The 25,404-nt window shown below is 39.5% G+C and overlaps 1 long non-coding RNA gene across 1 annotated transcript in view; it reads left to right on the top strand.

Annotated features, from left to right (window-relative positions):
- The first annotated feature begins 809 nt into the window (after window positions 1–809).
- LOC136873081 (uncharacterized) overlaps window positions 810–25,404 on the top strand; it is an 88,227-nt gene continuing 63,632 nt past the window's right edge. The window contains exon 1 of the long non-coding RNA XR_011018254.1: window positions 810–906. This is a non-coding gene — a long non-coding RNA (uncharacterized lncRNA). The remainder of the gene's footprint in view (window positions 907–25,404) is intronic.

The following is a 25,404-nucleotide window of genomic DNA, read 5'->3' as shown; positions in this document are numbered from 1 at the left end:
AATTTAATGTACTGGTATACAATGTTTTTCTGTTTTTGGAGAGTGTTCTCTAAATTTAAGAGATTTGTTTAACTACCTAGGTATTTATTTACTATCATTTCTAGTGTCTTCTTATCCAGTTTTCTAAATGTTGTTTTATTACGTCTATTACTTATAGGCTAGCTATCCAAACGATTTGTGCACATTTGTTCACTAACAATGCAGATGTGTTCAGTTTGTTTGCATAAGTATCATTTTCGTGTTATTGCTATCTTGATTCTTGTGTATTTATTGCGTGTATATTCAGCGTAGGCGGTGCCATTTGGACCTGAGAATGTCTGTTTCCCTGATGCTTGGAATGTAACAGTAGGCCTATTAGACGTTTACCGGAAAATAATGTGAAAGAACACACAGACTTTCACAATTCACGGTCTACTTGTACTTTTCAGACCTCAGGATTATTTCTCCGTATAACTTCTGCGAGGTATTTCATTTAAAATTAGTACAGTAGTTTTGGTTTGCGAACTTACGGGAATTTCTGTACGAATCTTCTGCTTCTGCTTTCTAATGCGGCACCTTTCTAACATTTCATTTTGGATGTATCTAATGAACATATTTTCTTACCATATTATCCTGTATCGCAGGAATAAAAATAATCTGTCGACAAGTGTTTTCATTCGTGCGTAATGATAGTTAATGCATGAATTCCATACTACGGTCTCCTCGGCGAGCTGTGCAGTGCCCGCAAGATGGCGGTACACGCATGGACAGCTCTTCCCCAGTTACACGCTACTGCGCAGCCAGCGGTGTAGGGCCTTGGACTGCAAGATCTACGTCCGCGAAGCTAGGGATGGACCAAGCATGCTCATCAGCAACGAAGAAAAGATCGCACACCTCGAGAATAAACTCGGCCAGTAAACGCTGCAGGTACTATACTCACACGCATTTATACTGATTTTAAATGGTACAAGACATTTATAGCAGCGAGGAAATAATAAGTTCTGTTGAGATCCAGGGTGATACTATAGAAAACTATAAATTACAAACTAAGAATCAAGCTCTAAATTCTAAATTTCAATGTATCTGTATCAATGCACGAAGTGTTAGGAACAAGTTTGAGGATATTATGCTTATTATTGATGAGGTTACAGAACTTGACATTATAGTTATAACAGAAAATTGGCTATCAGATGAAGAAACATCCTATTATAACATACCTAGCTTTGAATCTTACCATCTAGCTAGAGAGGGTACTGGAGGGGGACTGTCAGTGTATGTATCAAGAAAATGGACAACTAAAGTCATTACGATCACTAACAGTTATCACAGTATTCTCCAAATAGAAGTATTTAGCAAAAACCGGAGATATAACGTGATTTCATATTACAACCCAAAAGAGAGTAATATTAATAACTTTATGATAGATCTTGAATTTGTTTTGTGCAATACCCGAAAATCAAACTCATTGCTGATAGGAGATGATAACGTAGATTTTCTAAAAGATAGCAATATTTATAGGAACTATATATCCTTATTGAATTGTTACAATTTTTACCCCTGCAATACAAGGCTTCCAACAAGAATAACACCCACATCCTCAACTTTAATTGATCATATACACTCAAACTTTGCCACTGCTGATTACTGTGTATATAATGTAATAAGTGACCTTAGTGATCATAATATTCTAATTCTACAAGTAACAACACAAATTAAAGAGAGCTCTCCATTCAGTAGTGACGCAAATATACAAACACACATGAAAATAAACCACACGAAGCTAAATGATTTTTTCACAAAAAATACATGTACAAATTTATCTGCTGACGTGAATGAAGCCTACGAGCAGCTCGGTGCTTTTATTAGTGAGGGACTTAGAGTAGCTAGTTCAAATATTGGGCAAAAACCACCACGAAAAGATACACATAAGCCATGGGTAACACAAAAATTCCTAGAAGTTGTAAAAAGAAAAAATATCCTATATGCAAAAACTAAAGCTAAAAACCCATCAACTGAAACAATCGAAGAGTACACAGGATGTTGCAAGGACGTAATTAAAATGAAAAGATTGCTAAAAAGGTCATATTATAACCATGTTATTAGACAAGGGGATACCAATAAAGAAATGTGGAAGGCAGTAAACCAAATACTTGGGAGAACTAATAGTAAACCAAAAGTTACAGAACTTGTGTATGAAAATGTTCACCACACTTCTAGTCAAGATATTTGTAAAGCTTTTAACACATTTTTCGTTAATGTAGTCGAAAACTTGGTTAAAGATCTTGGTGCATGTAACACACCTTTGCTGTCTAATCATACGATCTGCAACTCTGTGTACTTTAGGCCAACAGATGTTAAGGAAGTTACACACATCATAGAAGCACTAGCCAGCAAGAATAACCACACAGATGACGGAATAAATAACATACTCCTCAAGAGGTGTGTAAATCATCTGGCCCCCTTGCTCACCAAAATAATTAATTTGTCATTGCAAACAGGAGTAATACCAGATAAATGTAAAATTGCAAGAGTGGTACCAGTTCTTAAGAAAGGAACACAATGTGACCCCAGTAATTACAGGCCACTATGTATAGTATCTTCGCTAGCAAAAGTACTTGAAGTAGTAATAAAAAAACAAGTCTTAAATTTCCTAACAAAAACACATTTCTTCTTCAAATTTCAGTATGGCTTCCTACCCAAACATAGTACACTTTCAGTTGCTTTTGACATAGTGACCCTGATACAGAATGCACTAGATAGTAATAAAATAGCAGCTGGAATTTTCATAGATCTTGCAAAGGCATTTGACACAGTTAACCATATCCTACTACTTAATAAACTAGCAAATGCAGGAATTAGAGGAATAGCCTTTGAGTGGTTTAAAAATTCCTTTACTGATAGGAAGCAATATGTTAATATCAATGAAACTAAAGGGCCCATCTACAATGTTAAACATGGTGTCCCACAAGGGTCAGTGCTGGGACCATTACTGTTTTTAATATTTATTAATGATATAGGTTATCATGAGTTTACTGGTAAGATATTCCTGTTTGCAGATGATATATTTATATTTTATGACAGCAGTTGTGAACAAACGATTATGGAGTATATGCAAAAAGATCTGGACATACTAACATCATGGCTGAATAACAATAACCTAGTTATAAGCACCTCAAAAACAAAATACATGATATTTCATAAACCAACACAAATTATCAATACCTGTAATGTAGTAAAAATTGGCAATGAGCCCATTGAAAGAGTAAAGCAGTTTTCATATTTAGGCCTGGCTTTAGACAATAACTTAAGTTGGAATGAGCATATCTTAAATGTAAGGAAAAAAATTATTAGTGTAATTGGAGTACTAAAAAGATTGAAAGACTATGGAATAAACAACCAACACTTAAGAAACATATATACCTCCCTCATACATTCACACCTTATGTACATGAATATAATATGGGGAAATTGTACACAGGAAGCTATAAAGGGACTAGAAGTACTCCAAAAGAGAGCTTTAAAAATTATGTATGGATATGATTTTCTAAAACCATCTGTGGAAGTTTTTCAGGAAACAAACATATTACCAGTACAATGCCAGATTAAATATTCTCAAGCTTTATTTATGTTCAGGTATAAATATAATATGATTTCTGTTAATACAGAACTACGATATAGCAAGGACATTCACACCCATAACACAAGATCAGCAAACCAGTTTTACAAATATTCCACTAACACTACCAAATATGGTGTTAAAAGCATTTCTTATTTAGCAAGCACAGCCTTTAACAATCTACCTCCCAAATTAAAACAAATCAATAAGTTGTACAGATTTAAGAAAGAAGTACGCAGGTACTTCCTTGAACAGTATGTTGGAGAATAAATCGATAACCACTCTGTACCTATTTTTCCACCTAAGTTTAGTTTGTTTTTAATCTCTTCTTTTTCCATGTAAAATAATGATATTATGATGTAAATTAATAATTGTAAATATTCCTTGTTATATATGTAGGCCTATGCCTTATCTGTTAAATGAAACTTGAAGCTGCCAAGCTGTGATTGTAAAGGGCAGTCCCTCCTTGAGTCACTAGCTCACTGGGACATTCTATACCCAATAAATAAATAAATAAATAAATAAATAAATAAATAAATAAATAAATAAATAAATAAATAAATAAATAAATAAATAAATAAATAAATAAATAAATAAATAAATAAATAATTGAACCTCTCGCGTAGTCAGTTCTACAGTCTCCTTTTCAAACAATAATTTAAGAGGTCTGCAAAATCGTGTCGAAGAAGGTCGTGGGTTCTGCCATAAAATGTTCTTTTCATTGTTGCTTTCTACATTTAAAGAATAGATTTATAATGGAACAACTGAAACTACAAAAATATCATTGTCACTGCCGTCATCATCTGTAAATTTCTGCTTATATTGACTATGCCCGCTTGAACCATCACACCCCCATTTTAATATAATATGAACTGTATCGTTGCTAGAAATAGACTGTTTCAAAACATCTTCTTGAACTACTGCCAGGCGCTCAATTGTATGGTCGACCAGTGATTGCAATGTTATTGTGGCTCATGTTTCTGTTATTGTCATTGATTCACTTGGTGGATAGCATTTCTGTTTTGTTTCTCTAATGATGTGGTAAGGTGGGAAAATATTACAGCTCCTATTTTTGCATTCAAGTCGCATATTCATATATTTGGCTTTTGCTGCAATTGTTATCTACAAGGAATGATAGAGACTCTTCACCGGTAAGTGGTACAGGTTTTACAGCTGGTGATATATAGGATTTTTTAATTTTAGTAGCTCTATGTGGAGACTTAGGAGTTTCTTTAACCATTTTTGCAGACATGTGCAATGATACTAGTGTGACATGAATAAGTTCTTGTTCTGAATGTGCAGAGAATAGCGGTTGAATTTTTCGTCCCTTTGGTTTTTCACTACTTTCATGAAAAAGCTTTCTAGGCCTTCCGACTTTCGATGCCGATGGAATAGGAGGATTTACATTTTCTGTTAATTTAGAATCATACACAATTTTCGAAAATGTTATCTTCTCTTTTAACCACCAGAATATTTTGAAATGAATTTTGTTCTACTTCTATGAACCTGCTTCCACTGCCTGGTAAAATTATCAACAAAATCCTTTAAATCTCCTTGCAGACATTCAGTTATCTCTTCAGAACAATTGTCTGTCCCTAATTTACTTTTGACAAAGTCACAAAGTTCCACTTTTGACACAATCTTCGAACCCAGTGCTTCAAACAGTTGTAAACGTGGGAGAACTGGTTGCGCGGCATCTTCTAAAACGTAAAATAACTAAGTAAGTTGCAAAAAGATGCAAAAATTCTTATAACAGGCGTAAACTACAAGACTTTATCTACATTTTAACATTAAGTAGACAGTGACGCAGAGTGACGCGACATACTAAAACTCTAAGTGAAAAAATAATTTTAAAAATAATAGTTAAATATTACATGATACAAATATAGCTAAAATTACGTAACAATTACGCCCATTAATAACTGAAACCCGTTACAAATGTAAAGATCATACCTTCAGCTGCATGTTTCACCTTAAAGCATCACACTAACCTCAAAGACAACCAAACCACAGTCACTTACATTCACTCTCCAATTCAGACTGCGAGATACGCACGCACAGCGCAGGAGGTAAGATAAGATTCCACTTAGAACAGTGGTGACAGATTTACACTAAGATGCGTTTATATCCCAGAATAGTGCGCGGCAATTATATGAGAATGCTGTAGAAGTAACAAATTTTGATTTTTTAATTATGAAAAAAATAATTTTGTCCTCCTAGATTTCGATTTTGACCCACTGTGCATGGGTAAGCGTATCACGACAAGGAAACAACAAATACAAAATGCTACCAAAAATGAATAAATTAAAATAAATGTGGAAGAGTGAATATTGAACACAAGGGACCCATTTCCCATGGAACTAAAAGGGGTGAGATCAACAAGGGAACCAGAACAAGTATCTACAAGAAAAATTTCTACACCCTTTTCAAAAAGATAACTATACTACAATTAATTCAAAAATTAATACAAACAATTACATCTTTAGCCGCATATAAATAGGTGAAATAAATAAATTTTTTCTACGTAAAAGAAATATTTGAAGTTTCAAGGAAATGAAAATAAATACATAGGCCTAAGTCATATCTACATTTTTTTAAAAGGAAAAGAAATGAGAACAAATAATTTATAAGTTCGGAGGTGTGGTTTTTAACAAATAAATATACCATATATTAATTAGAATAAATAAATGATTAAATAAATAAATAAATAAATAAATAAATAATTTATATAAATAGTAGAAAATTCAGAAAATATAATTTTTTAAATCCAAATACATACCTAGCGACCTAACTATGAAAGGAGCTCCTTGAATAAACCTAAATTATATCATATAATATGCTATCTACACTTAAAATAAATAAATTGTCTAAGGCCCATTCTTAATGGAGGGTTCACTACATCGCACGCGTAGCAGAAGAAGATAAATGCAAAACGCGTCGCACGAATCAATCACCAAGACATCTCTGATGAAAAATATCAGTCACATAGCATATCCCAGAAATAGAACAGAATAGCATAGTAAAATAAAGCATCACCAATATAAAACCACAAACAAGAAAAAAACGAGAAGTCATTGTTCATTGCCGTACACTTCAAGAGAGAACCGGTCAGGTAATTCCAAAATGTAATCACATACTCGTAAGCGAGCAACAACAATTGAGAGATCCGTACACCACAGCAACCAGAGGCAGACTCCACACGCGATACGATAATAATAACAACAATGCAACAGTTACATAACAACCAGGAAAAGATAAGGGCAGAAAACAACAATGGCAGACATACTCGTTTCGAGGAGATAAGCCGACTCAACAATGCAAGAATCATGACGCATACGTTATTAAAGCTCTCCATTAACAATTTCCTTACATTCTACAGAAGCACTACACGTAAAATGAATAATACTCAAATTTACTGTCACCAAATAGTCCAAAATATAACTATCTACCTTAAATTACTTTTAATAATAATAATTATTATTATTTAGGAAAATGAGTGTCAACAGATTGTTCGGTGCACAATTCAAAATGTACAGTTACCGAGAAGAACTAACCCGTATTAAAATAATGAAAATAAATAGAAAAAGATGTCACAATAAAATTTAACGTAAAACACCGGCAGAATTTACAAGAACGGGCAGCAATAAATGAAATGAAAAACACCAGCATGAAGGGAACGTCACGAGAAACACACAAAAATTTAGCAGAATAAAACTAAATAAGATGAAAAAATAAAATGGGAAACGATCAAAACACGCCAAGAGTTCAGCGGACATCACAATGCACATACGACTGCTCCAAAATACAAGTCCACATGACGGAAATGAACGAACATAAGTTACGCCACACAAAAATATGAACGCCCAACTACGAGGCCCAAACAAAATTTAGAAAAAAACATATCCACAAATAAAGAGAGGCGGTACTTACAGAAATGAAGAAAATTACATTACCAAATAAACCATTATGAATTAAGCGACCGAACAATCACTATCACCCACAAGGCAACACTACACTTTCAAACAAATACTTCACCATATTCATCTTATACACTAATTCTATATACATCATTTAAAATTCACAATCCCTGAAAGGGATACGGAAAGTTTTTCACCCAATGCCTGAACTAGGCAAGTTGAATACGCCAGCTGGCATGAGAGACCCAGTTCTCAGCGTCATTCTCCAGCGAGTTCAAATAGCAGACAGACGTTTCCAGAGCGCTCGGCGCACCAGCCGACAGTTCAGAAAGTCAGGCGCTATCTGTTTAACAGCGTTCAAACTCACCACATGTTACACTGCTGGCGCATAGATGACGTTAACGTACACATTTCAGGCAGTTGAATACACTATGTTACCAACATAGGAGTGTAAAATGTGCCGTGCAAATGGTCCAACAACACATACGAAAATTCCAAATATATTATGCAGATATACGAATATGTACACCGTCAGATTTAAAATTTATTAATTAATTATAACGCCTCATTCCCTTACCCAGGAAGATTGTTGTCATCCTGTTCTTTCTAGAAGCATAGGGACACGTAAATTTCCATGGCCTACGCACGTCTCTGAAGTTCTCATCTACTACCGTACTCTTATAATATTTTCATACTATGATAAGACTGGTACTAACATCCTGTGATATGCCCTAATATTTCACCATGCCCTAGCTTGTTTCAAACTCTAAAGAACTGCATTGTCTTTATGGTTTTTCATATATGTATTGAATTATTGTCACATACTTTTTATCACACGGAACACTGAACATTTTCATTTCTTTGATTCAGTATTTCTCTAGGACACTGTCGTGGGTCTTGAAATTACGTTTCCATTCTCGACTCCTTTTTGACATCGCTTGTCGTACTGAGAGGTCGTTCGAACCGTTCGCCCTTTCGTACGCGGTTGGTGGGATGCGCCGTTCGGAGATATGACACCTCCTCTCCTTGGAAAAGAAGTGTTTGCGTCCACTTCTAACCGGCACCACCCTCTAGGACCCCGGTTACATCCTAGTGGTGATGAGGTTAATAACCTTACCCACCAGCTGAGGGGAAAAAGGAAGAGAGAGAGAGAGAGAGAGAGAGGCACAGCCTGGTGTGAAGGTTGCTATTGTGTCCGCCCCCAATGGGTAGATAAAGCGAACACAAGAGAGAACAAGGGGCAAAAGTAAAACAACAAGTCACAGTACATCAAAAAATTCAAGGATAAAAACAACACCAGCCAACAACATGATACTAAAATTACCCAAAAGGAAAAATAGAGACACTTACCCAAAACGTAGAGGAAAAGCGGCTTAAGGCCCGTGGACACCAAGCCAAAAGAAATAGTTGCAGCGCTGCACCAAATGTGGTAAATGAAAACCAACCTTTTAGTGATATGAAAGAAAACTTTAATAGAAATTAAAATGAGAGGTAACAATTCAAAAAGATAATATCTGGAGGAAACCTAGGTTCATCATTAAAGGAGAAGATTAAAGTCAGATAATAACTTGAACCAGGTGTTAAAGAATGTAAATACTCGTTTAACAGTAATTTGATTAACTTGCAAGAACTTGATATGTTTTGTTAATAAATAGAAAATGTAGACTTCATTTAACAAATAATAAAGGAACTAATCCGTAAATATCAACAAGGAAAAACAACAGTGACCTCCATACCTCAAACAAGGTAAGTAAAATATTGATTTAAATGTGATCGATCACGCGTTAAAGAGAAAAACAAATACCATACTTAGTAAACAATCAGTAGTTCCATGACCTTTAGGCCGGTTGCCTTTTAACTTTACCACAATTCATTCCAATTTCTACCAAGGGCAATTTCCAAGGTCACACGAAAATAATGGTAGAAGCTACACATTTCGCCCGGACAAAGTACGAGGCGAAACCCCCAAGAGGTTGGCCGAAATTAATAACTTTATATGAAAGAAATGCCAACGATACCAGGCAACAAAAATATTTCATCAAAGAAACACACACGAACCAACAACAATCCCCATTAAAAACAAAACCCCACACAACAATGACCCAAACACACGTTGCCACAGTAACGGAAAAGCGAAGCACGGTCTACAAATAAGAGGGAAAACAAACGGTTTTAAAATAAAATTTCACAGAAATCCCAGAAACAACGCAATAAAACAAAGCAAGGAGAAATAAATCCCAGAAGGCAAGGAACCCGAAGGAAAGCTAACTCCGCTACCTTGGAAACAGCGCCTTGGTTCACACCATAAGGTACAATCAAAGTGCAAAAAAAAACTTTTACTTAATTTTAAAATAAACATACTAATTTCTTTCACCTTGCGAACTGCATTCTAAAATGATTAATTGCCGAAACCGTTTCCTATGGTTCACAGACGCACACGATATCCAGCACAAATTTCGAAGAGGAAGTCTTAATCCAAATTATTATTATTATTATTATTATTATTATTATTATTATTACAGTTATCTTGAAGTACCCCAAAAACACATTAATCTTCTTCTTCACGGCGAATTACCTTAATCCAAAACAGTTACATACCTTTGAGTCCAGAAAAATTGAGAAGCTCAAACCTGGCCATTGTTATTGAAGAGCGGCTACCACGAGGCCGGGAACTAAGGTTATTCACCAAGGATCCTGGAGAATTATAGTAGCAAAAACATAGTCCAATAAAACAGTAGGAGGCCAGCAACTAATGCAATAAGGGATTATCCCTCTTAAGGAAGGTATTACGGTGGTTTTAGCACAACCACCCGCCGCATAGCGGAACACACACATTCACGTCCATCCATGGCGGCTGCAGAACGCCAACTCACTCGGAAGTAGTCGCTGGCAGTCAGCACTAGACTCGCCTCACACCACTCGCGCACGCGCAGTAGGCACAGACGCAGTACTCAGAACAGCAGCGCACGGCATACTGTCCTCAAAAAAGTATATTGGCAAAAGCCGATTGACACAGAATTTCCAGATGGCAACGCCAACGCCAGTTCGAAAAGGATATAGGGGGAGTCGCAAACTACTAAATACTGTCTCACACTTGACGCAGGCACTTCTCATCACGTCCTTACTTGGTGTCACAATGTTTATCTACGGGTGTCGATTCTCTGTTACCTTAGTGGGTCGAATTTTGCTCTGTAAACCGATGTTCAGTTTTAAATTCTACTAGACTGCTTTCTATTATGGTTCAATCTTTATACTCGGGTACGTGATTTTGTACCGCGGGTTGTTTGCACTTGATCTAAATTACCATCTTCACTTTCCACTTGATGTATTATAGCGCGATCTGTCACTGGTCGTGGTCTTTCAAAATGAACCACTAAATCGTCATCTGAATTTTTGTTTTAACTTTGCTCTTGAAACAAATCTTAGGGTAACATCCAGAGGTATCTCTCCATTACTTTTTATATGTGGGTCCTAGATAGCATGGGCAACATTTTAGCAGGTGAAGGTTGCCACTGATACAACTACTGCTACGATTGTCCAGACAATCACCTTATATACGTTAAAGTGTGAGTACAACTGGTTGAATTGCATTTCTTTGTCTTTTTCCATTATGAGTTTTTCGACATCTTCTACCTTTCTACTAGCATGCCCTATATAATTTCCATGAGTGAAAATATTGTATAAAGAAATTTCTTTTAAGTCTAAGTTTTGTCACTAGAATGTCAGAAAAATCCTTTCTATTAGTAGAATTTCTCTTCACCATTTGTTTCAATTTCGTGTTTGTCCCATAGGCCGTGCAAGTTTCACGGAATGTGAGTGTACCTACACCTTTCAACATTACATCACTTGTCTCCTGACAAACTATTGTTAATTTTGTTGGTTCTGGTACTATGTACAGATATTTGTTCACATTAATTGCTAACCACATTAAGTGCTGAATCGGTATTATATCCCTAAGACAGTTTGGTGGAATAGAATCAGTACCAGATAGCAACGTTAAAATACAATCTTTTTCTCCATGAGTGATTTTTAAAGGAAATTCTGATTGACATGCCCTGTTGTCATCTGTGATTGCTTTACAGTTCTCTATCTGATCTTTAGTTAAATAGGTATACGTCTGTTGTTCTTCACTTATTATAATAAAGCCTGCTGTAAGCCTTATGATTATAAATTGATTCCCTTCATTTTTATTGGGAGCAGTTTAAAATTTCTTTTCGTCTCTGAGAGGGACGGAGACAATATATACCAGTACATTTTTGTTAATGAAAGCTTGTATTGTTGCTATCTTATAAATTAAATACTCTCGAGTTGCACCCAATTCAAATGGTAGGGTCACCTTCTGGGGAAATTATCTTGAGCCCTTTTGTAGGCTTTGATTAAAATCTGTACATGAGATATTCCTATTAGAGCATATGTAATGGCTGAGGCAATAACACTGTATTGTTCATGTATCTGAACTATCGAATCCTCGATTTCTATCGAATGTTCAAGGCTTAGCTGTGCATACGTCTGTTCTAATTGTTCCATCTCGTTTGTAATAAAGCTTTGAATCTGTTTTAAGTTTCGGCTAAGCTTTAAGTCGTTTCTGGTGACTTCATATAGTGTGCTATTCATGGACTGTAGTGTTGACCTGACTACGACCATTTGCTCTTTGGCGATTTTTAGGCATGAATGACCAACCTTTAATTGGTCACCTAATTTACTTGAACCTTAGGTAGCTAACCCTTCTAAGGTGGTGGCGTTCGGCCAGAAACAGCTCACCTTCTCAGTACTCAACACCCTCGAGAGAAGACGACGGCTCAAGGGTGACATCACCGTAATGTGAGTACCAGAACTTTACCTTAGGATTTCGCAACGTGCGTTTATCCTCCACGCACTTCTTGTTTCTCAGCTATCCTTATGTGTCTGACTGAGCTCAAAGGAAAGATGGTTGGTAACGGCAATCTCATCATTGGTGCTTGAGCTCCGAAACTGAATAATGTCATGAAGGTACAAACTTATCCTTGAAAGAAGCAACTGCATCTTTCCAGACTTTTGTGGCATCCAGTTCAAAACGTATTTTTGAAGATATATCGTTACGAGTGTACGATTTCTACAGGGTTGAGGGAATAGTTAACACTCAGAGATATTCATGTTTTTTGTTTAATTGAAGGATATACATAACGGTATGTCGGATGAGCCATGTGTGGTTTTGTTACATCTTGCCCTTCTCACAAGAGCTATGGGCAAGGGGTGTCTTTCCGAGGTTCATCCCGTCCTTCTATATGCTACGGACGAGGTATACAGTACTATGGTATCAACTTCCTAGTTGTTTGTCCTAAATCTAACGTGTCGTTGGTTGGACGAGTCCCTAGTGGTATGACTGTGATGTTTTGCGGGAAAACACAAACCTTCAACTTCAGGGGTAGTAATAACATGCCCTGTTGTCTGTTACTTGGGTTACTAGTGATAGTGTACGTTACCGTTCGCTCAGATCGGTCTGATCGTGGCGGAATTTTCTCTCTGGGTTCTGCCCATGGAGAGAGATACTCTGCTTATCTCTACCATATGGAAAGTAATGGGTCCCGTCGAGTTGCTTGGCTCGGCCCGCTTTCACAATGGGTTGCATCGCGCCGTTCTATCTCATCCGAGCTTCATTTACTAACACAGCTGCTGTCTCTCTTATCGTTCATTCATTCTTATCCATAAGTCATTCATTCATTCATTCATTCATTCATTCATTCATTCATTCATTCATTCATTCATTCATTCATTCATTCATTCATTCATTCGAAGGGGTGTATTGTTTCCTTGTAAGTTATCTCTTACGTGTCGTTACAGAATTATAGTACCTATTACGGTGTGTTACGTCTTCTTCTACAGTGTGCCTAAAAATGGTCTTTACATGTACTGGAGTACAGCGTTTTATTACAGTACGGAGTTATCTCTTAACGTCAACGCTCTCCTTGTGACATTAGGGGTTACAATTACCCTTAATTTCGAGGATACTTCTAGGTCATGCCCTCACCTCTCATGACCTTCTAGAGACAGGTACCGTCCATTCGCGCGCATTGCGCTCTGCGTATCAATTTCTCTAGGCTCTTTTGTGTCGGGTTAAAATTTATATACGCCCCTGAGTTTAGCACGTGGTTTGGCTGAGTATTTCAAGTAACTCTACCTGCAGTCATCGATATGTCCAAAAACCATTGGGATAGATGGGGGTGCGGATCTGCCTCGGTCGAAACAAGAGCCATATGTTCACAATCACGTGGTTTAGCTTATGTACAGTTTTAGCATATTCTTGTGTACCTTAATAATTTTGCCGTATTTATTGACTCATAGCAGACAATTTCGTAAAGTCGCCTCTAGAATGTCTCGAGCTTCTTGGACATTCCACGCCTTAAGGTTACGTCTTCTTTGACGTGCTTTGTCCCCGACTTGAAAAGTTACCTACCTCATGCTGTGTCTTGTCGTACCTTTCTTTTTCCTGCACCTTGAGGGTTTTTTGGTACTATTTCATGGTTTTTCTGTAGTCGTTGTGTTAACTCTTCGACTACACTCTGGTATTTGTCATAGGTTGCTTCTGGTTTTCGCTGTAGTATACCTGGGATATTCGCCTTACGTCCGAAAATTAGCTCGTAAGGTGTAAATCCTGTGTTGCTATGTTGAGTAGTGTTGTATACAAATATGGCGGTAGGGAGATGTTTATCCCAGTCATCTTGGTCTGCGCTTATATAGTATCGGAGATACTCTATCGATACTTCCGTTCGACTGTGGGCGAAAAGCGGTCGTATACACCTTCTCTATCTTTATGTCAGTCAGATGGTACTGGGTATTCCTAAAATACTAATTACGTTCATCACCAATGTTTTAGCTATAGTGTCTTCCTCTTGATTAGGTATTGGGCTGGCTATCAGATATGTAAGTATGAAACTATTGGAATTTTCGGTTACTGGTAGTGGTCGAACCACGTCCATCGCTGCCTTCTCGAAAACCTCACTCGGCAAATCCGTAATGACCATAGGGGCTTTAACAGCTGGGTTTACTATCTGTTCTTTTGGCAGGACGGACAAGAACGGATAAATTTCTCAATATCTTCATACCACACCATTAGATAGAATCTTTAATTCGTGCTAGTGATCTAGTCATATCCTGATGTTCTCCAATAAGAGAACAATGTGCTTCTCGTAAAATATTGAGCTTTTCTTCCTCAGTGAGTTTCTGAACTACTACGTCAGGTGAACCTTCCTGCTCTTCGTCCTCAGCTCCCTCTGGCTCAGCATTTACGGAGCTGGGATCTCGGTTTTGATTCGCCTTACTTAACCTCTTTGCTTCCGCGTCCTCGAGGTCATCCAACTAGAAATTCCTTCCTGTTCACCTGTCGTTGAGGCCTCTTGCCCTTCAGAACCCATTTCTCTTACTGCCTTCTCAGGCACCGCTGGGATCCTACTCAATGCATCTGCGTTCTTGTTAGTTTTGCCTGTTTTATATATGATAGTGAAATCGTAGTCTGCTAATTTTAATCGAAATCTGATCAATCTTGAAGAGGGGTCTTAAACATTAAACACCCAATTTAGTGGTTTGTGGTCCGTAACGACCGTGAAGTGCCTGCCAAGCAGGTACGGCCTGAAATATTTGATTCCCAATACAAAGGCTAAGAGCTCCTTCTCTGTTACTGAATCATTTCGTTCCGCTTTATTTAGCGCTCTACTTGGGTACGCTACTGGCAATTCTTTTCCCAACTTTCCTTGTGAGAGTACTGCTCTTAGAGCTTCTTATAGTTTTAAGAGGAAGTACAACTAGGCAACCATCCTGTACATAACACTAATCTGAGGGGAAAAATTGAAAAATGAATACACCGGCCAAAGGAAGACAAGGGCCACGAAGGGCGTGAAAATGAAAGACTCCCTAGGCCTCCATACGTAATATCGTTGGGGTCGGAAAAGAACAAGAGTTGACCAAGTGTCGGATAGGAAAGATGCAAGTGAGGAGCCTGGTACAAGTAAGTGGAAGCAATTGCAGGACTCAGCTAAGGGCGCCGTGATCGCCAACCCACGCTCCAAAGGTCAGAGCCCCTGGGGCCCCTTTTATTCGTCCCTTACGACAGGCAGGGGATACCGTGGGTGTTATTCTACCGCCGCCGCCCACAGGGAATGGGTATTCTAACAAGGGCTGTTCCGTTAATTTTTGTTTTAATGTGCAAAAGGCTGTCTCTTTTTTATCGGTCCACACGTCTGTGACTTACTTTTCAAGAGTTCATATAAGGGCTTCGCAATTTTACTATATTCGGGTATGAATCGGCGGTAATATCCGCTTAATCCCTGAAATCCCTTGAGCTGTTCAGTGGTGGTTGGCCTAGGGAAATTCCTTACTGTTTCCACCTTTCGCTCGTCTGGTTTCACGCCGTCCTTTGTCACAACACGACCTAGGAATGCTACTTCTGTGCGCAAAAATTCGCACTTATCTGGCTGTAATTTCAGATTGTGTTCCCTGTGTCTTAGAAATACCTCTTTGAGCTTTTGGTGGTGGTCTTCCACCGAACTAGAGAAAATCATCAGATCGTCGAGATAAAGGAGACGTTTCACACCTATCAAGCCTCCATGGCTGTGTTCATTAGTCTCACGAAGGTGCTAGGGGCATCTTTCAAATCCATGGGTATCAGTACTTACTCATAGTGCCGTCCTAACGCTGAAAATGCCGTATCCTCGCGGTCTTCTGGTTGCACTCGGACCTAGTGGTACCCCGACGCTAAATCCATTGTGGGAAAATGGTGTGTTTTCCCAATTGTATCTAATAATTCTGTTATTAACGGTATCGGATAAACTGATCCTATCGTTACATCATTTAATTTTCTGCAATTCAAACTGATTCGGTACTTCTGTTTTCCAGAGGTGTCCATTTTCTTGGAAGTATTAAGAGGGGTGCAAAGCACGGACTCGTTCAAGAAGCTATTTCCTCATCCTCCATCATCTTATCTATTTGCCTCTGTACTTCCTCTTTTAACACTTCGGGTATTCTGTAAGGCCTCACGTTAATGGGCGGGTGATTCTCTTTTATTACGATTTTATGCCGTAGCAGATTCGTGTACGTTAGTTTATCTCCCTCTAGATGGAATATGTCATTATATTCCCCACAGATAGAATACAGCTGTTCCCTATTTCTAGGGGTTAAATGATCTACCCGAAATTCTTCTGTTAACCCTTGTTCTCGAGACTTTTCTTCAGGTCGTGGTACCTGTGATACTTGGTGTACCGTCTGTATTTCCGATCAATCAAGGGAGTCGCTCCGTTGTCATTAATGAATACTTATGAGTGGGCTTTGAAATGTGACTTCTATGTCTCGAATGTTCAATATGCTGACTAGAGCTCGGCGATTAGGTGCTCGCGTTACACAACTTGCGAGATACACCCCTGGAAGAATTTCCCTCTTGTCAATCACTCCTTCTACCAGCACCTTATCAGTGTTTACAGATACAATCGTCTCTCTTCCCGGCTGGAGGCTAATAGTGCGGACCTGAGTGGTTTCCTTCGTTATACAATATTGATCCCCTTTTAATTCGGCATAGCCTTCTTTGTAATTTAATACACTGTCCTTGAATATATTTCGCCCTATCACGCCATCATATTCGAATGGCACTCCCTCGCGTACCACGTTAAACTCGGCACTTGACTTTCCTACCAGGAGTCTTATTATGCCCTTGGTTTGGATTTCCTTAGCATTTATGTCTCTTAACCCTGAGTCTGGTCTTCGCATCATAACATTAGGAGGTACCAGCTGTTCCTTTAAAAGAGATATTGCTCTGCCCGTGTCCAATAGGAATTGAAGTATGTTCTCCGAGCCTCTTACTCCGATTTCTACAGTACCTTCCACTTCACCTTGCATTTTGCCGTTCGCCACACGAATTTGGCAAGTTTCATATACATTTAATCCCAAACCATCTACGGATAGTCTAAAATCCTTTCCCACTATGTGAAATTCGGGGTAGTAGTCCCCTATCTGTAGAGTAGTACACCCCTTATTGCAGGAAGTACTGTACGTCCTGTATTTCCTGCTAGTTCTATCTCCGGTTTCCTATGATAGATTTCCCTTTTAGGTACATTTCCTTCATTTAGGAGGCTCACATCAGCTCCTGTGTCAATTAGGAGTCTGAAAGGTCTTTTCCTTTCTTTCGCATGAACAAGGATCGAACCCAAGTGATCTTGTTCGACGTGGCCCTGTCTTTCTTGCGGCTCTGCACGGTTTTTGATGTAGCCATTGCCGTGATTCCCTTTTTCGCTTACATTATTTATACTTTGCGGGCTGGACACTCTACGGGACCGGCATGGCTGCCCAGGTCTACGGTCCCTGGCCGGTTTTAAGTTCTGAACCAGTCTTGAATAAGCAAGTGAACGAAACGGATGTGCTGAGTGAGAGCTGCGGGATGAGGAACACCGTGCAACAATATAGAGGTGCGATAGGAAGTTGGTAGAGCAGATGGAAGAGTAATGATTTAAAGGATAAACATACGAAGGATACGAAAGAGGGGATAATGCCAGCGATGCTTGTAGCAGTGGTGGTGGCAGTCTTGCTAATGATAGGGGGAGTGGAGACGAACCCAGGACCAGGTACAGGCAATGTGGGCGCTCTTGGATGGGAAGAAATTGAGGCAATAAGGGAGCTGGTGAAGGAAGCTTGTCAGGCACACCAAGTAAGGGATCTGATAACGAACCTGGCTGAGGATATTAAGCAATGTATCAAGGAGGAGATGAAACATCTAAAGGGGAAGGTGGGGAACAACAGAGAAGAGGTAGAAATACTGCGGAAAACGGTCAAAAATTTGGAGGAGGAGCTGGTAAAGGTGAAGGTGAAATATTTAATGGTGATCAGGAAAGAAGAAGGAAAAGCATGTTTATTTATGGAATTCAAGAAGGGGCCAGAGAAACTAAAGTGGACTTAGTGTATAAGCTGGTGGATGTGGTGCAAAACAAATGAAGATCAACTTCAGCGAGGTTGACATTGATGATGTTTACAGAGTGGGGAGAAGGAAGGGCAATAGGCCCATTAAAGTGTCGCTATTATCCACCCTGATGGCGGATATTGTGCTAAGGAACGCAGGAAATTTAAAAGGGGTGGAAGTATGGTTGAAGAGTGATATTGTCAGTGAAGTAGTGAAAGAGCTGAGAATTCTGAGGAAACATCTTTAGGTAGCGAGAAAACAAGGTTTGAGGGCACATATTAGAGATCGACTGTTGGTAGTTGGAAATGGCCGGTGGTCACGTGGGTGGGGAGGGAATAAGCTCCAGGAAATGGATGACAGACATCAGCAGATTAGCGAACAACTGACGGGTGAAGGTGAATGGAAAGTCGAAGCATGTGCTGAGTGTGCTGACGCAGTAGTGCATAACTGTGACGAAGGGACCGAAGTCCAGTGCCCAGAGGAGAAACGAGCAACGGGTAGATCACCGAGTGAGGAGAGGTTGGTGCTGACACACGCAAGTGGAGCTGTGGAAGGAGAAGAAAGAAGTCGCCAAGAAGGTCTGGGTAGGGGAAGGAGTCTAAGCTTAAAAGACTTGTGGGGTTAGGAAAACAAAGGTCAGGATGACAAGGCCAGTAAGGAGAGTGCCAGAATGAAGAAAAAGGAAGACGGGGTAGCTGAAAAAGTAGGAGCGAGGTTAACGAGAAGTAGAATGATCAACACAACAGAAGGAAATAAATTTAAGGGAGGAAGGGTAGAAGATGGAGAGGGGAATAAATAGCTATATTGGAAAATATGATTTGTAAATATTGAGGGGTACTAAGATGGGCAACTGGGGAGTGATAAAAGTACTGGAGAGATTGTGGCCGTTTTGGAGACATGGTTAGGAAAGGAAGGAGTTTGACCTGGAAGGGGTATGTGGTTAGGAACATAACTAAGAAAAAACTGGGGAGGAGGGGAAGAAATCCAGCTGGAATAGTATTACTAATAAAGGAAGAAATTTGCGACATGATCGAAGTTTTAGAGAATCAGATGGAAGGGGTGATTTGGGTGAGGGTTAACCTAGGTCGGGGCGAGCCGAAAGAGGTATGCCTGGCCTTTTTATACAACCACCCCAGTAGTTCTGTATATGCAAATGATAGTTTATTTGAAGAGTTGATAGTGGAAATTAGTGGGATAAAGGAGAAGTATGAAGAAGCGGGGATGATATTGATGGGCGACTGGAATGCGAGAATAGGAACTTAAGCCCCTTCTATAATAAAGAGGCGAAAGGAATCAGGAGGAGCGAAGGAAGGAGTAAAGATAATGGAATAAATGGGTATGGGCAGAAACTGCTTGAATTATGTTCGGCAAGTAACTTATACATTCTGAATGGATGGTGGATTGGGGATAACGAGGGGGAGTTGACATATATTACAAAGCAAGAAGGGAGTGTTATTGACTTGGTAATCAGCTCGGAGGAAATGTTTGCGAGCATAAATAAAATGGAAGTGATTAACTGGACTGAATCTCATCATGCCCCGATATCTATAAACCTGAGGAGAGGGGAACACGTGGATAGGTTTGGAAAAGGAACGAGTGATAGAGAAAAGGGCACGTCTCATTAAATATAAATGGACAGAGGTGACTAAAACAAGTCTTGATGAGTATTTACAAAATTAATTCCAAATTATTAATATAGGGTGCGAAGTAGTATTGAGATGTAATAATGTGGATAGGACATTAGATCTAGGAGAATACCCCATTAAGAGGGTAGCAGAGATGATACGTCATAGGGGAAAAGGGTAGAAGGGACAGAGCGGTGGTTCGATAGTGAGTGTAAGGGATTGAGGAGAGTAGTTCTAAGGGCGCTGAAAGACTTTAGGAAGCACGGAGGGGTAGAAGAAAGCGAATGGTTTTGTAGACTGAGGAGGGAACACAAGGCCAAGGTAATAGAAAGGAAAAAGTTATGAAAAAAGGAACAAGTGGAGGCGATCAATAGGGAATGCAAAAGTAAGGAAGGTGAAAAGGTATGGGAGAGAATTAACAAAATTAATAGGGGACAAAGGAGGGATAGTAAACCTAAAATTGATTACGAAATATGGATGGAATATTTCCGTAAACTGTTAGGAGGGAAGGATAGATGGATGAGGGAGAGAGGGATGGAGGCGATGGGGAGGGAGCTGGCAGGAGGGAATTATGAGTTGGATAAAGAAATATCAGGGGAAGAGGTATTTGAAGTACTAGGCAAAGCCAAAAATAGGACAGCTGCGGATGGGAACGGAATAACAAATGCATTTTGGAAAGAAGCGATAAAGAATAATATGATTAGGGAGTGTATAGTGAAGTTATTTAATAAAGTGTTCGAAGGTACTAACTTCCCGACAGGGTGGCAAAAATGGATCTATATGAATGAAATAAAAAGAAGGGAGCGAGGAGCAACCCCAGTAACTCTAGGGGCATACATCTATTAGATGCATTGAATTGGGTGTACACGGGTGTATAACGAATAGATTGAGAAAATGGGCGGAAGAGTCTTGTATTTTATCGATCTACCATAGTGGGTGCAGGAAGGGACATAGAACACCAACGTGATGATAGTGAAGACAATAATTGATAAGTATGTGAGGAAGGAAGGAAGCAAGTTTATATAGCAGCGGTTGATTTTGAAAAAGCCTTCGACACAGAGAGTAGGAAGGCGCTGCTTGAGAGATTGGGTAGGGTGGGAATTTCCAAAGAGACGTGCTATTGAGGCCATATATGAGGAAGTGTACTGTAGTATAAGATTAGAGGAAGGGGTTGTAAGTGGTCTAATCGAATCAAATGTAGGTTTAAACATGGCTGAAAATTATCTCCCATTCTTTTTTTGATTTTATCAATCATATATTAGAAGGGCATGGGAAGGAGTGGGCGAGTCCTGTATTAGGTGATATAGAGATCCCTGATCTGATATTTGCAGACGATGTATTAATTATGACGCTGACGGGGGAGGATTACAGGGAAGTTTAAATAAAGTGTCGGAGTACGCCTGGAAGTGGTCGTTGAGAGTAAATAGTACGAAGACAAAAGTGATGGTATGTAGGAAAAACAGGAAGACTAAGAAGTATTGGGTGATAAGTGGGTAGGTAATAGAGGAGACACATAAGCTAGAGTATCTGGGTGTTTGTATAAGTAGGAAGGGTAAATTGTCCGAACAAATTAATCAAGTCAAGTGCTAGCAGCACTTTCAGTTATAAGAATACTGGAAAATAAATTCCCAGCGGTCGATTACAAAATACAGAAAATGGTATTTAATACAGTGGTTCTAAATAGGATGTTATATGGAGCAGAAATATGGGGGGTTGAAAAGGATTGTATAATATTCAATCAGATTGTTAGTAGATTTGGCAAAATTGTAATGGACCTCCCAAATTGTACGGCTAACGCAGCGGTCAGAGTCATGTGTAATGTGTGCTTAGAGGTTGATATCATGAAGAGAGTGTTGGAGTACTGGAGAAGATTGGTAACGGGAGGGGGCAGACTACTCCTACAAACGGTCTACTTGCACCAGATGATGAGTTATTTTGGAGACTATTGGATTGACAAGGTGAAAAATATCATTGAGAGATTGGGTTTAGTAATTTATTGAGGGAGGGATTGGGAGAGAAGGAATGCAGTTTGTTGGAGAAACACGTTAAAAAGGATTAAAGGTATTCACTTACAGGAGCCGGAGACTGAGTGTGGGAGAAGGGCGTCCCTAAATATGTTTCTTAGAATCAAACGAATAGTAAGTGTAAGAATAGATAATGTGAATAGATTAGGGAGAAGAGCAATAATTTGGTGGATGTTGGGTACTGCTAGAATAAAGGGCGGACAAGAATGAACCACAACTCGATTTGTTTATTGTGTGGGGAGACAAGGAAGGAGTTCCACTTGTTGATAGCATGCAAGGGAACTCGTGCGGAGAGAGAGAAATTCATGAGTGAGGGACACTTGGAAGCCATGAAATTGTCGTACAATGACCGGAAGACTATTAACCGGATAGCGAGAGAGTGGAGAGAACCTGTGAATTTAAAGAAGTTTTTAGAGGCTATCAAAAAAACGCCGCATAAAGAGATTAAAGGAAGCTGAAGTTAGAAGTTTGTAGTGAGGTAGATGTATATATTGTTCTTGCTGTCGTAGCGATTGTGTTGCTGAGGAGATAGGTCAGCAGTGAGTGGTAAGATAAGCAACAGAGAATTAAGATCCTCACACTGCGGGTTAGCAAAATCTAAATAGTACACATAATTTCAGGGGCGGGACTAGCTGAACGAAAAGACCCTTCCATTGTAATGTGGCTTCAACTGACCCTATTGTTGACTGCAGGTTTCTGGAACTGGGCTCGCTTTTCGCTTACTGTACTGGCTGCCTCTCAGTGCGAAACTCAAATTATTCTTCCTCTCCTTGTCTCGTGTCAGTCACTCGAACAGCGGTGTATAAAACCTCTGAAACGGCGAATCACAGAATCAATTGTCAACATAACACCATTAAGCACCGTGGCAATCAAGTTACACATATGGAGTTTTCCTAATTTTATCGTAAGTAGTTAGTACTTCACAATTTGATATTTACCGTACCGCAAATTAATTGTGCATTACCCCACATACCTGACACCATAAATTTTTTACAGTTCACCTGTCGTATCCTAAGGATAGCTAAGGCTGGGGACTGGAACAGGTTTTAATGCACAACTGCCTATTACAATAATAACACCTGTTTCAATGGCCTTTTTGCCGAGCTGAATATATATTAAAGAATCGCCAAACAAGTTATACAAGCATATTTACAAAATGTACATAGTTATGAGTGATTGAGCTTCTATTCTTATTAAGGGGACTTCCTAGCCTAAACACAACTCTAGCTGCTAAAAGGTCTTTGGTTCCCTCTTCTTTCAGAAAGTCTATTTTAGTAAATACTTATCTTCCGAGATGGACGAGCAATTTTGCGGCGTCATCTTTCTTCTTCCTCCGGTATTCACTTGCGCTCACTGACACTTGATAGGTCTTGATACTTCTCGCCTTATTAACCATCAATATAATGCAGTTCTGATAGCTCTAGGTCTCTATGCCTGGGAGTCTTCCTCCACTGCGTAAACGGGTACTACAACTGTCTTACTCCTTCCGTGGTTTCCCGTAACCAACTGTCTTCACTGCAGCTGTCGAGTTCCCTCTCCCGTGCTTAAGTCTGATTCCGTATAGTTCGGAAACTACTACTCTTGGCTCTCCCTTGAGCTGGTTCTCGTAGTCTTTTAGGATAACCTTCGGCCTCTTCCACGGACCGTCATCCGATTAACTTTTGAGAACGACAGAATTTCTTTTACAGTCTGCTGACTAACTACTCAGAGATTGTCTGTACAATGCAGCTGTGCGACAACGTGATCAACTCTCTGATTGAATACTGAACAACTGTCTGATCCACTACTACTGCCTGCGGGGCTCCCTTTCTCGACTTCTCGGACTTAACTTGCCTCGATTGAGTGCCGCCTGACTCCCTTGACTTCTCGGGCTGACTTTAGTTGATTTCACGGCTGACCACCTGGCTCGACTTGACTGCCCCGACGTCTGATGACCGCGTCTCCTGCTCCTTTCCTGACTGCTTCCTACCGCCTTCTCACTGACCTCTGACTCCTGGCTGCCTAGTCCTGACTGCTTCACTTCTTCCTCTACACCTCCTTAAGTCAACTCTCGTTCTCTCGAACCTACTGTTCGATGTTCGACTTTGCTCTACTCATGATTCTGCGTTGGCCCTTTCCTATTGGTTGGCGTGTTCCCATACCCAGGAAGATTGTTGTCATCTTGTTCTTTCTAGAAGCATAGGGGACATGTAAATTTCCATGGCCTACGTGCATCCCTAAAGTTCTCATCTACTACTCTTAGAATATTTACATACTATGATAAGATTGGTACAAACAACCTGTGATATGTCCTAATATCTCACCATGCCCAGGCTTGCTTCAAGCTCTCAAGAATTGCATTTGTCTTTATGGTTTCTCATATATGTGTTGAATTATTCTCACATAATTTTTATCACACGGAACACTGGACATTTTCACTCCTTTGATTAAGTATTCCCCTAGGACACTGCCGTGGGTCTTGAAATTACATTTACTTCCTCTTAAGTCTATAACTTCTTTTTTGCATCGCTTGTCGTACTGAGAGTTCGCGGTTAGGCTCTCGTTCGAACCATTCGCCCTTCCGTACGCGGGTGGTGGGATGCATCGTGTCGGAGACACGACAGCACCATCCTTACCTGCAAGGGCTGAGGTGCGGTATTAAAACGGCCTACTTTATCTTGAAGCAGTGTTTCAATATCTGGTCTGTGGCGACCATTACCATGGCTACCCCTCTCGAGGTAGCGGGAGAGGTCTATCTGAGGGTACATGGGCGTTCCGTGGGACGCCAACAGGGTATCAGCTCTGGCGGCCGCTCTTGCCGTCCAACTTGAATTGTACATCCCGTACTTCTACGGCTTCAGGAAGACTTCAAGACTTGTTGTCGACATAAATACTTACAAATGAACTGTCATCAAGAAATTTTCCGAATACCAACATCAACTTAAATTTTTTCTCAAAAAGCAAAATTGTCTAAACTGTGTCACCTGAGGAATGTGTGTACGAGAGATGGAGGACATCTCGGTGTTGGTCTCCGAAGGTCAAACTTCCTGCCACCAGGGAATTTTTTATCTTCTTGACTGTGTTGGTTGTTGTTATTTTGGGGGACAGTGAGAAAAAAGTCTTCCCTGCACGTTGGTGTAGCTTTTCTGATTTATCAGAATGTTTTTAAATGCTCTAAGTGTATCTGCAACTACCTTTCGTTTTTCTATTTAAGTCCTTGATAGCTCCAGGTATTAGTTGACTCCTTGAAAGCTCCTGTATTTTTAACTTACCTTATATTTAAATTTCTCTTATTCTTATTTTCGATATGCAATTTTTACTCCGTTGTATGAACGGGCTGTGTGCATGT

Source organism: Anabrus simplex, chromosome 1, assembly GCF_040414725.1.
Source record: "Anabrus simplex isolate iqAnaSimp1 chromosome 1, ASM4041472v1, whole genome shotgun sequence".
Lineage (NCBI taxonomy): Eukaryota > Metazoa > Arthropoda > Insecta > Orthoptera > Tettigoniidae > Anabrus > Anabrus simplex.
Note: the sequence above shows the minus strand (reverse complement) of the source record. Positions and strands in the feature narration are given on the sequence as shown.